At 32.2% G+C, this 10,219-nt stretch overlaps 1 non-coding gene across 1 annotated transcript; it reads left to right on the top strand.

Annotated features, from left to right (window-relative positions):
* Positions 1-6,655: 6,655 nt before the first annotated feature.
* LOC128034419 (small nucleolar RNA R71) lies at positions 6,656-6,762 on the top strand. The gene has a single exon (XR_008190544.1). It is a non-coding gene; the product is annotated as a small nucleolar RNA R71 (small nucleolar RNA).
* The last annotated feature ends 3,457 nt before the right edge of the window (positions 6,763-10,219 follow it).

The raw sequence follows: 10,219 nt of genomic DNA, 5'->3' as shown, positions 1-10,219 counted from the left end.
TATATTTAGTCAACAATCAGTCAATAACTCACCTTAAACAACCACAAACACAAGCCTAAGCTACACTCTTTTCTAACCAAAACCTTTAGCACGACAAACTTAAAATTCAAATAACTCAGTCTACGCTTAATCTTTTCGCACGAAACGAATTCCATTCATCTACATATCCAGCTACGTCTAATTCCCAACCTTTTAACTTACAATAAAATACTCAATTCATAGTATTGACTTTTTTGACATGTTTTATGGCTATTTTTTGAAAATTCATTAAAACTCAAGAAATCTTTAATGAAACTTGAAAATAAGTTTAGAAGCCTTCTAATCATGTTAAAGCTAATTAAAAAACACTTTGAAATCATGTTTTTATCCAAAAACTCGAAATTTACCATTAAAGACCCGATTTTCAGCTTTTATTTAAAACATTCGTTTCAATGGCTACAAATTTAGTTTAAGGGACTAGATATCATTTAATACTTAGAAAGTTGAATGGTTACCTCCGATGGAAGAAAAATGAGCTTTTTCAATGGAACAAAATGAGCTTTGACGCAAATCTAGAAAAACCCACGTTTGGAGAAGATGATGTAGATGATGAAGTTTTTGGGTGATTTTCTTGGTTTAAATGGAGGTTTTAAGGTTCAAGGGTGATAGAAATCAAAGAGGATTAAGAATTAGAAATAAAAATTGATTGGGGGAGTAAAAGGAAAAACAAAGGGACGACACCAATATGGGAAGAAGAAGTTGATGTGAAAATTATTTGGAAAGGGGGGTTTAGGTTGATTTTAGACATTTGGTCAAATTGCTTCATAAAAACTCTTAATTTTGACTCTTTTGCAAACCAGTCATATTTTCAAAATTAAAGCTATTTAAAATTCATTTTCAAAAATTGATGTAATTTTCTAAAAACCATAATTGACAACATTATTGATATGCCATATCACAAAATTCTGAACACTCGAAGGTTAAAATTCCTAAAATACCCCTAAAACTCCTAGGCTCTATTTTGGGGTGTTACAATTTTCTTTTACTTTTGATTGAAGATAATGACCTCTCTATAATTAACCAAAAACACTTCATTTTTTATTTTTTTTGTTTTTTCTCTTCTCTTCTCTGACTTCCTTTTATTTTCTCATTCATTTGTATATAACTTAAAAAAACAAAAGAAATCCATTTAAGAAGAGAGAAAGATGAGAATCTTACTTGCATCAGATAATAACTTGATTGTATTAATTGTTGAAAGCTTCTATTATCAACCTTGTTGAAGGTCCTTTAATAGCGGTTATTTTATTTCTTCTATGAAAACCCATAAACTCAAACCAACAACCACTACTAATCCAACAATCTCTCCCAGTACTTTGTAATTTGAGTCAACCTGATTTTTTTTCTACTTCCCAAAATAAACTTCAATATTTTATATTAAATAATTTTCTCATCACAATTTTACCCAAAAAATTATGGTAATTTACCCCAATAAAATTATGGTAATTTTACCTCGGTGAAATTTTTGAAAAATATATTTATAATTTAACAATTCAACTTGTTCACTATGACTAAATGGTTTATTTTTATTTTCGGGCTTTTAGATAGCTAAAAAACATAAACTCATTCTCCGATAGTTTTAAATAATTCATCTACATTTGCAAATGAATCATTTCTCATTTCCATTTTGAGAAAATCACATTTATTTCCAAATGATTCCATTTCTTTTCTGAAAAAACCATAATCGTTTTTAAACGTTTCCCATTTCTCTATTTCTATTCATTCTATTCATTTTGATTCAACACGCAATTCATTTCTGATTTCAATGACCTAGCAGAGGAACCGATTAGATATATGCAATTAGGGCTCAAATGATTTATAATTAAGTTCCTGTTTTTCTCCTATTAATTATAAACTCATTTAGTCACGAAGTCATTCCACTATAGTATCGCGACTAAGCTCTCCCTAACGACATACCATTACGAAAGCAACTACTTAGTGCTTGTACAATGACATTGTCATAAGTGTGTTACCTTCATAGGATATCCTTAATCTTTTTGGGATAATATTCATTCTCCCAATATGATCCTATTTTATCTCATGATAATCATTACAGCTTCCTTCATTAAAAGTCAATTACTATAAAATAGTAATCAAGTCATTCATCACAAAGACGAATGACCCGTGGCCACATTTACTTTTCATCAACCATGTAATGCCAATGAGAGGATATCATTTACCTATGTCTCGGGCTATGAACTTCATTGTTGTGAAAGATACTACATACTGCAGAAGTCCTACACCCAACGCACCAGCTTTCGTTTCCTTATCTATTCGAACTCAGGTTTGTACTTACATCAAAGTGTACAAGTTACGCATACGTAATTCGTCATCCACTCAAGATTTAGGTATGCCACACTATGAATGTCACAAGTGAAAAAAAATCATAAATGGGTTCAGGATCTATTCATATTGGGTCTTGTCCAATGTATTGTCAGTCTAGTCAGTCACATCTATGTCTTTATCTTCTGGGAGTCATCCGCTCTGGTGCTCAAGACAAAACATCTCCCCAATTGGACTTGATAGACGACATATTAATCTTCCAATTGGTTTGCTTATTTTTTATTAGACTAATGACATGTTTAGGTTTGTCTACTAATACAATTTGCCTTTCTGTATTACGATCCAACCACGCAATACCGCTTAGTATCAATTTAAACATTAGACAACCAATGAGCAACATTTGCTTCCATTTTGCTTTGTGTGCAAAAACCATATGAGGAAAATTATACAAATTATATTAATGTAATCAATGAATTTGTTTTATTAACCAATCTGTTCTAAAAAAATTACAAGTTTACCAATGAATATACTACACTCAAAGCACCAGATCCAACAGTTGGCACCGGTCACAATTCCTCACATAAGAGTACGTATCCTTAAATAGAGTATGCCAATAAAATCTGGCTTGCAACACCTTGGCTGTAGTGTATGAACCTCCAAAATGTCCCCCACTTGGAGAAGAATGATAGTGATAAAGGATATAAACTACCTCATGGCTACACACTTTCTGATCATTTGATCTATATACTACTTAAACAAAAATGGCTCTTCCCAAAAATAATACCTTATATCATGAAGAAATTTTTTCCTTTGTTAATATGGCAATTTGGGCGGCATTATTCCACTAGCAAAAAATTTAGCAACGTCAGCAAACCAAGGAATTTCATGAATACGACTTACCTAAAAGATATGTTCATCTGGAAAATATTCATTAATAGGGATAGAGAAATGAGTTCCCTCATATTGTTCCAATCTTGACAGATGGTTTGCCACTTGGTTCTCAACCCCTTTCCTATCTTAGATCTCAAGATCGAATCCTTACAGTAAAAGTACCCATCGAATCAATCTTGGCTTAGCATCTTTCTTTGTAAGCAAGTACTTAATTATCTAATGATCCGTATAGATCGTCACTTTAGTGCTTACAAGATAAGAACGAAATTTATAAAAGAAAAAAACATTAGCAAGTAGTTCTTTATTAGTTATTGTACAATTTAACTAGGCCCCTGTCAAATTGGATGGAAGACTTTGTTTCTCCACTGACCCATTACAGCTTCAATTAAAAAGTTGCTAGCATCACACATCAACTCGAAAGGAGAACTTCAATCCGGTGTAACGATAATTGGTTCTGAAATTAACCGTTGTTTCAGTTCATCAAAGGCTTTCAAGAACACCTCATCGAAATTGAATACTATATCCTTTTCTAACAAAGTGCACAATAGCTTATAAATCTTTGAGAAATCTTTGATAAACCTTTGATAAAAACTGACATGCCCCAAGAAACTTCTAACTCCTTTTAAAGACACAAGAGGTGGCAACTTCTCTATTACATCGACTTTTGCTTTATCAAGTTCAATTCCTCGTCTTGATATTCTATGCCCCAAAATGAAACCTTATTTAATCATAAAATGACATTTTTTCCTAATTAAGGACAATGTTCGTCTCCTCACACCATTTTAGCACATTAGCTAAATTATTTAAACAGTCTTCATATGAATCCCCGAACACTGAAAAGTCATCCATAAATACTTCCAAAAAACACCCAACCATATCAATAAATATTACCATCATGCATCTTTGAAAAGTTACAGGTGCATTGCATAAACCAAAAGGCATTCGTCGAAAAACAAACGTATCGTATGGGCAAGTGAAAGTGGTTTTGTGCTGATCTTCCGATACTACAACTATTTGATTGTACCTCGAATATCCATTCATGAAATAATAATAATCCTAACCCACAAGTTTATTTAGTATCTGGTCTATGAACGGTAGCGAGAAATGGTTCTTTTGAGTTGCTTTGTTTAATTTTTTATAATCTACACAAATTTGCCAACCCATAACTATCCTTGTTGGAATGAGCTCGTTATTTTCATTCTCCACAATTATGATTCCCCCCTTTTTTTGTATGCATTGAACTAGACTCACCCATGAGCTGTCAGAGATGAGGTAAATGATTTCCACATCTAACCATTTAATAATCTCATTCTTGACTACCTCCTTCATAATCGGGTTTAGTCTTCTCTATCCATCAATCAATGCCTTCTCACCGTCTTCTAATAGGATTTTATGCCTACATAAAGACTGACTAATGCCTCGAATATCAACTATAGCCTACTCGATTGCCTTTTTAAACTTCTCCAGAACATCAATCAACTTTTTCTCTTGACTCTCAGTTAACTCAGCTAAAATTATAACAAGAAAAGTAGAAAATTTACCTAAATAAACATATTTCAAATGAGATGGAAGTACCTTTAACTCTAATTTGGGTGGTTCTTCAATTTATGCCTTAGGTTGTGTGTATTCATTAGATGCTAACCTCAATTAATCGAATTGAGATTGTGGAATAAATCCTTTCAAATTGGCTCCTCTTTTTCATTGTCTTTTGGTGGATTAGAAACTAAGACACACTTCAACGGATCATCTACAAAATTGAATTTCCATTTTGTAGAGACCAATGATTCTATCTCGGCCATTGAAAAACATTCTTCAACTACATTAGAAAATCTCATAACTTTAAATACATTAAAGGTTGTTTGATCATCTTGAACTTGTATGGTGAGTTCGCCTTTCTACACAGAAAGTCCTTCCCAGGATGATTTGATACTTCTTTATCTACTTCAAAATCCAAGATAATGAAGTCAGTTGGAAATATAAATTTATCAACACATACCAATACATCTTCGATCTTCCCCACATGATGCGTTAATGATTCATTTGCCAATTGAAGTGTAACCGTCGTCGGTCTAACTTCACCAATACCCAATTGTCTAAATATGGACATGGGCATCAAGTTAATACTTGCTCCCATATCTCATAGAGTCATTCAAAAATAGGAATCTCTAATGTTACAAGGTATGGTAAAACTCCCGATATCTTACTTTTTTGGGGGCATCTTGTTTTGTAAGAATGCACTACACTCATTTGTTAATGTCATTGTCTCAAATTCCCCAAATCTTTTCTTTTTGGAGAGGATATCCTTCATGAATTTGACATAGTTCAACATTTGCTCTAGAGCTTCCACCAATGGTATATTGATGTGAAGTTGTTTAAGAATGTCCAAGAACATTTTAAATTGGACCTCTTACTTCTTCTGTTGGAGTATTTGAGGATAAGGAGGTAGTGGAATCTTAGCTTTAACTGGACAACTCTTCTACGGTAATGCATCTGCATTTGTCGCAGATGTTAAACTTTCAAGACTAACTTGTTGTGACAATACCTCATTAAGAATTGTGGAATCTGACTTCTGTAAAGTGGGAATTTCAACATTCGGTTGATCTTCTTCTTTGTTCTAAGTAACAACAGGATCATCTTCAAGTTCAACAACTTTAGGTTCCAACATCTTTCCACTCCTCAAGGTGACAACTTTGCAATGCTCTTTGCCTGCACTTCTTGGATTTTCAGTGTCGCTTGGCAAAGCACCTTAGGGTTTGCTTTGGAGTTCGTTTGCAAAGTATCCCATCTGGTTCTCCAAATTTCTCAAAGTTGCATCATTCTTTGCCATATATGCTTTCAATAAGTTATCCAGATTGTTGGAAGATTCGGCTTATGAATGTTACTGAATTGTTGGGACAATATTTGCGAGTGATTTGATTGGGATATCATATAAGAGTTGCTAGGACCAGTTCCTTGATTTCTCCACAAGAAATTTGGATGATTTTTCCATGAAGGATTATAGAAATTTTATTGTGGACCTGGGCCACTCCTATTCTGATTTTGGTTTCCCATATAGTAGATGGATTTTGCATTTGACGGGTAATTTTCAAACACATGATTGTCTCCACAGTACACATATAAAATGTTCTCAAATTGGCTTGCCTACTGACCTGTCATGTTAGTATTGAAGCCATTTACAGTAATATTTTTAAGCATGGAAGACATAGAAGATATCTGGGCTGCTAGCAAATTAAGTACATAAACTTCATGTACTCCTACCACTTTTCTTCTTGTAGTTGTTCGATTAGTCGACCACTGATAATTGTTGCTAGAAATTTTTTCAAGAACTTTGTAAGCTTCATTGTAACACTTAGAAAGAAAAGCTCCATTTGCAAAAGCATCTACCACCATTCTTATATGTGCATTGAGACTATTGTAGAAAGTTTCCAATTGAATGCAATGTAGTAAACTATGGTGAGGGCACTTTCGTAATAAATCATTGAATCGCTCTCATGCCTCATATAGAGATTCATCATCAAGTTGCTAGAACGTAGTGATCTTATTCCAAAGCTTGGCAGTTTTACTAGGAGGAAAATATTTCATCAAGAATCATTCAACCAATTCTTTCCATGTGGTTATGGAGTCAGGTGGTAAGGAATTCAACCATGCTCACACTCTATCTCTCAACAAGTATTGGAATAACTTCAATCTCAAAGCATCCTCAATCACTTCGACCAATTTGAAGGAGTCCCTTACTTCTATAAATAAGCAAAGATGAAGGTGTAGATTTTTAGTAGGCATCCCACTAAATTGGTCCACCGTTTGAAGCATTTGGAACATCACTGGCTTCAATTCGAACTATGGTGCACCAATTTTGGGTCTCACAATTCTTGGATTAAGTTCATTGAAAAGAGGAATAGCGTATTGGCATATGGCACGGTCCCTGTCATCAATAACAATTACTAGATTTTGAGCATTAGCAATTCCGTCTCTTTGATCTTGTTGTGCAAGATTCATTTCTGTAGCTTGTCTATGAGCTACTTGTTCCCTTTTTCTTTGTCTAAAGGTGCGTTCAATTTCATGATCAATTGGAAGTAGATCGTTAATTCACCCTATATTCATAAACACCTAAAAAAGATCACAGAAACAACTAAATTAAAAATAACAAATACGTAAATCAATTGCAAAATAATTAATTTCATAATTAATGATTATACAGTCCTTGGCAATGGCGCCAAAACCTTATTCACGAGATTATCGAATAATGTGCAAGTGTACATAGTCGTCAACAAGAAATAAAGTAGTTAGTAAAAAGTTATCGTCTCCACAAGGACTGTATATGTAAGTCAATAGTTGCTCAATTAATAATTGGCTAGTCAATAGTTGCTCAATTAATAATTGGCTAGTTGGTGATGAAGAATAATGATAGTGAAATGAGTTAACTATCTAGTTTGATTAAAATTTACTAAGTATAAAAATATAAACAAAGAATAAAAGATAGCAAATACTAACACAAATTTTAATCACAATGGCATAAAGGGCTAGACTAATTACTTTCCCATAACTTATAATTATTAAAAACAATGCTAAAGGATGTTACGGTGGTCCCGTGGCAAATTGGTGATTTACTAACCAAATTCTACAAGTAGTAAGCTGCTCGTAAATGTCTAACCTTTTAGTTTCTTTTACACATGTCTATGTCTAATCAACTTTAAGGTTTCATATTAAGGCATCTTACCTAAAGGTTGTGCAAGGTAACAATATTTCTCGATATTAATACTAATCTAATTATTAAGAAATCAAACATTCACCAGTCAAGTAGTGTGTCCATTAATTATCATCTTCAGATCAATAGATTAATTCATAAACTTACTCATGTTATTGATGCAGAAGTAAGCATGAGCATGATAATACTTGAATGACTAAAACAACCAAATGCACAGAACATCTTCAACAGAGCATTAATAACTAAACTAAAGAATCATAATTAATCTAGTATTTAACAAAATTAGCATTAACAAAATTAAGTCATCATAATTAAATTAAAAGAAAAAGAACATGTGACACCTTATACCCGACCCAATTGTTAGATCTGAATATAAAATGTCACATTTCATTGTCGAAGCAACTCACTTTTCCATTTTATCTTTTTTTAAAGGAAACGTAGTGGTAAAATTATTTTATAAAAATTTCGGCAGTATTTCTGCTTATTTTACGTAAAACCCCTGCAAAAATTTAGATTTCACAATGTAATCACATTCAATTCATCTTCCAAATCAATTTCCCACACTTCGATCACTCAAAACATACCAATAAACTAGATTTCTATGCTTTACTATTTCATCCAAAACATTAGTTATAAAGTACTAGCAAAGAAAACATAACGAAAATATTTAAATTCAGTTTACGACATAGTATTATATATATACATGCCTAGGTACATGCCATTTACATCAACTATAAAATAAACTCTTCACCAACATTGTTTGAGATGAACTTCAGTTCTCCAGATGCTATTGGAACAACCTATCAAATCTAACTACTTTCACACGGAAAAATAGACAAACCGTACGCTAAGCAATTTTTATGCTCAGTGGTGCTAATATCATATAAATCATTACATAAGTATTGAACATAAATTAATTTATAGAAATAAATGAAAACATGATTATAAACTTCATTAATAACATCACAATAAAAGAAAATTATAATATTAATAAACTTTAATATTTTGATATTGACAAATCGACTAAAGAAATTAAGTTTTTTTAATTAAATTCAAAATCGTGTAATTAATTTAATTCACGCAATATGGAAATACAAATAAATTCAATTTTTGTTTTTGCTTTTCTTTCAATTTAGACCCCATTCTAAAGTTTAGACTCATAACCAGATATACGAATCTGCCACCCCAAGTTGTTCGGCAATGATAGCTATCAGAGTAGTCCACGACCCTCTGAGAATTGGGACTACCCACGACCCTCTGGGATTTGGGGCTAACAATAATAACAACTGACCAACTTGGCCTTTTCTCCCTCGACCCTTTGGGAATTGAGGAGATCTAAATTCTCTGATATAAAGACTCTATGGCATGCCAATTATATCTGATTTAGTCTAACATAGTGTAATGGGGTAAAAACCAAGTTTCATGATCCGTTTCAATTCAATTCTATTTTCATATCATTCTCATTTTAATTTCATCTCATGTTCAAATCATATATCGCCTCATGTAAAATTAAGCTTCCAATACAAACTTACTATACATTTGCTTGTTCAACCATTCGAAATCTTAATATTCAAATTCAACTCAAAATCATGAATTTACTAATTTTATCATTGAAATCTTAATTTTCAATTCAAAACATAAACTTTAAATACTAATTAAATCATTAAAATATCATTCAAAAATCATAAGAATAAAATTTACATAGTTATTCATAGTATAATAAATATTAAAAGTATCATGTAATGAAAATAATGTATTAGCATAAACCGAAGTTTTAATCGCTTTACTCGTTTTCTTTGCCTTTCTCCTTCAAGATGTTCGCTTGGTTTTAGCTATATTAAGAGCAGTTCAATACGAAACAACATCATTTATCCATTCTAAAACTAAAACTAATAAAAACAAACTTAGATATGCATGATTATTCATATTGACAACTTAGGTTTTCTAGTCCAAAATTCGCATATCTTTCGACTCGATTATCCGTTTTCAATTCCGTCTTCACTAGAGTACTCACTGCTTCACAAGCTATCATTTAGCACCAATATTACGCAAAGTGGCCAATGTTCTCTACTTTCCCTTTAACATGGCCAAATATACCAAGTAAACTTTCCATCCATTTTTATTTCTTTTTCACACTTCTACCAAGCTAGAATTCATCTTCTAATTATTTCCTATCCAAAAATATACCTACTTCACTTAAGTTTTCTAAGCTTCCATCAATATCCTTTAATGGAAACTTTCAAAATACTTGATAAAATAAAAAAAAAACTATTGGTATATATATAAAGCAAGCTTCAAATATTC

Source organism: Gossypium raimondii, chromosome 10, assembly GCF_025698545.1.
Source record: "Gossypium raimondii isolate GPD5lz chromosome 10, ASM2569854v1, whole genome shotgun sequence".
Classification (NCBI taxonomy): Eukaryota; Viridiplantae; Streptophyta; class Magnoliopsida; order Malvales; family Malvaceae; genus Gossypium; species Gossypium raimondii.
The sequence above is the reverse complement of the archived record's forward strand: the minus strand, read 5'-3'. Positions and strand labels throughout refer to the sequence as shown.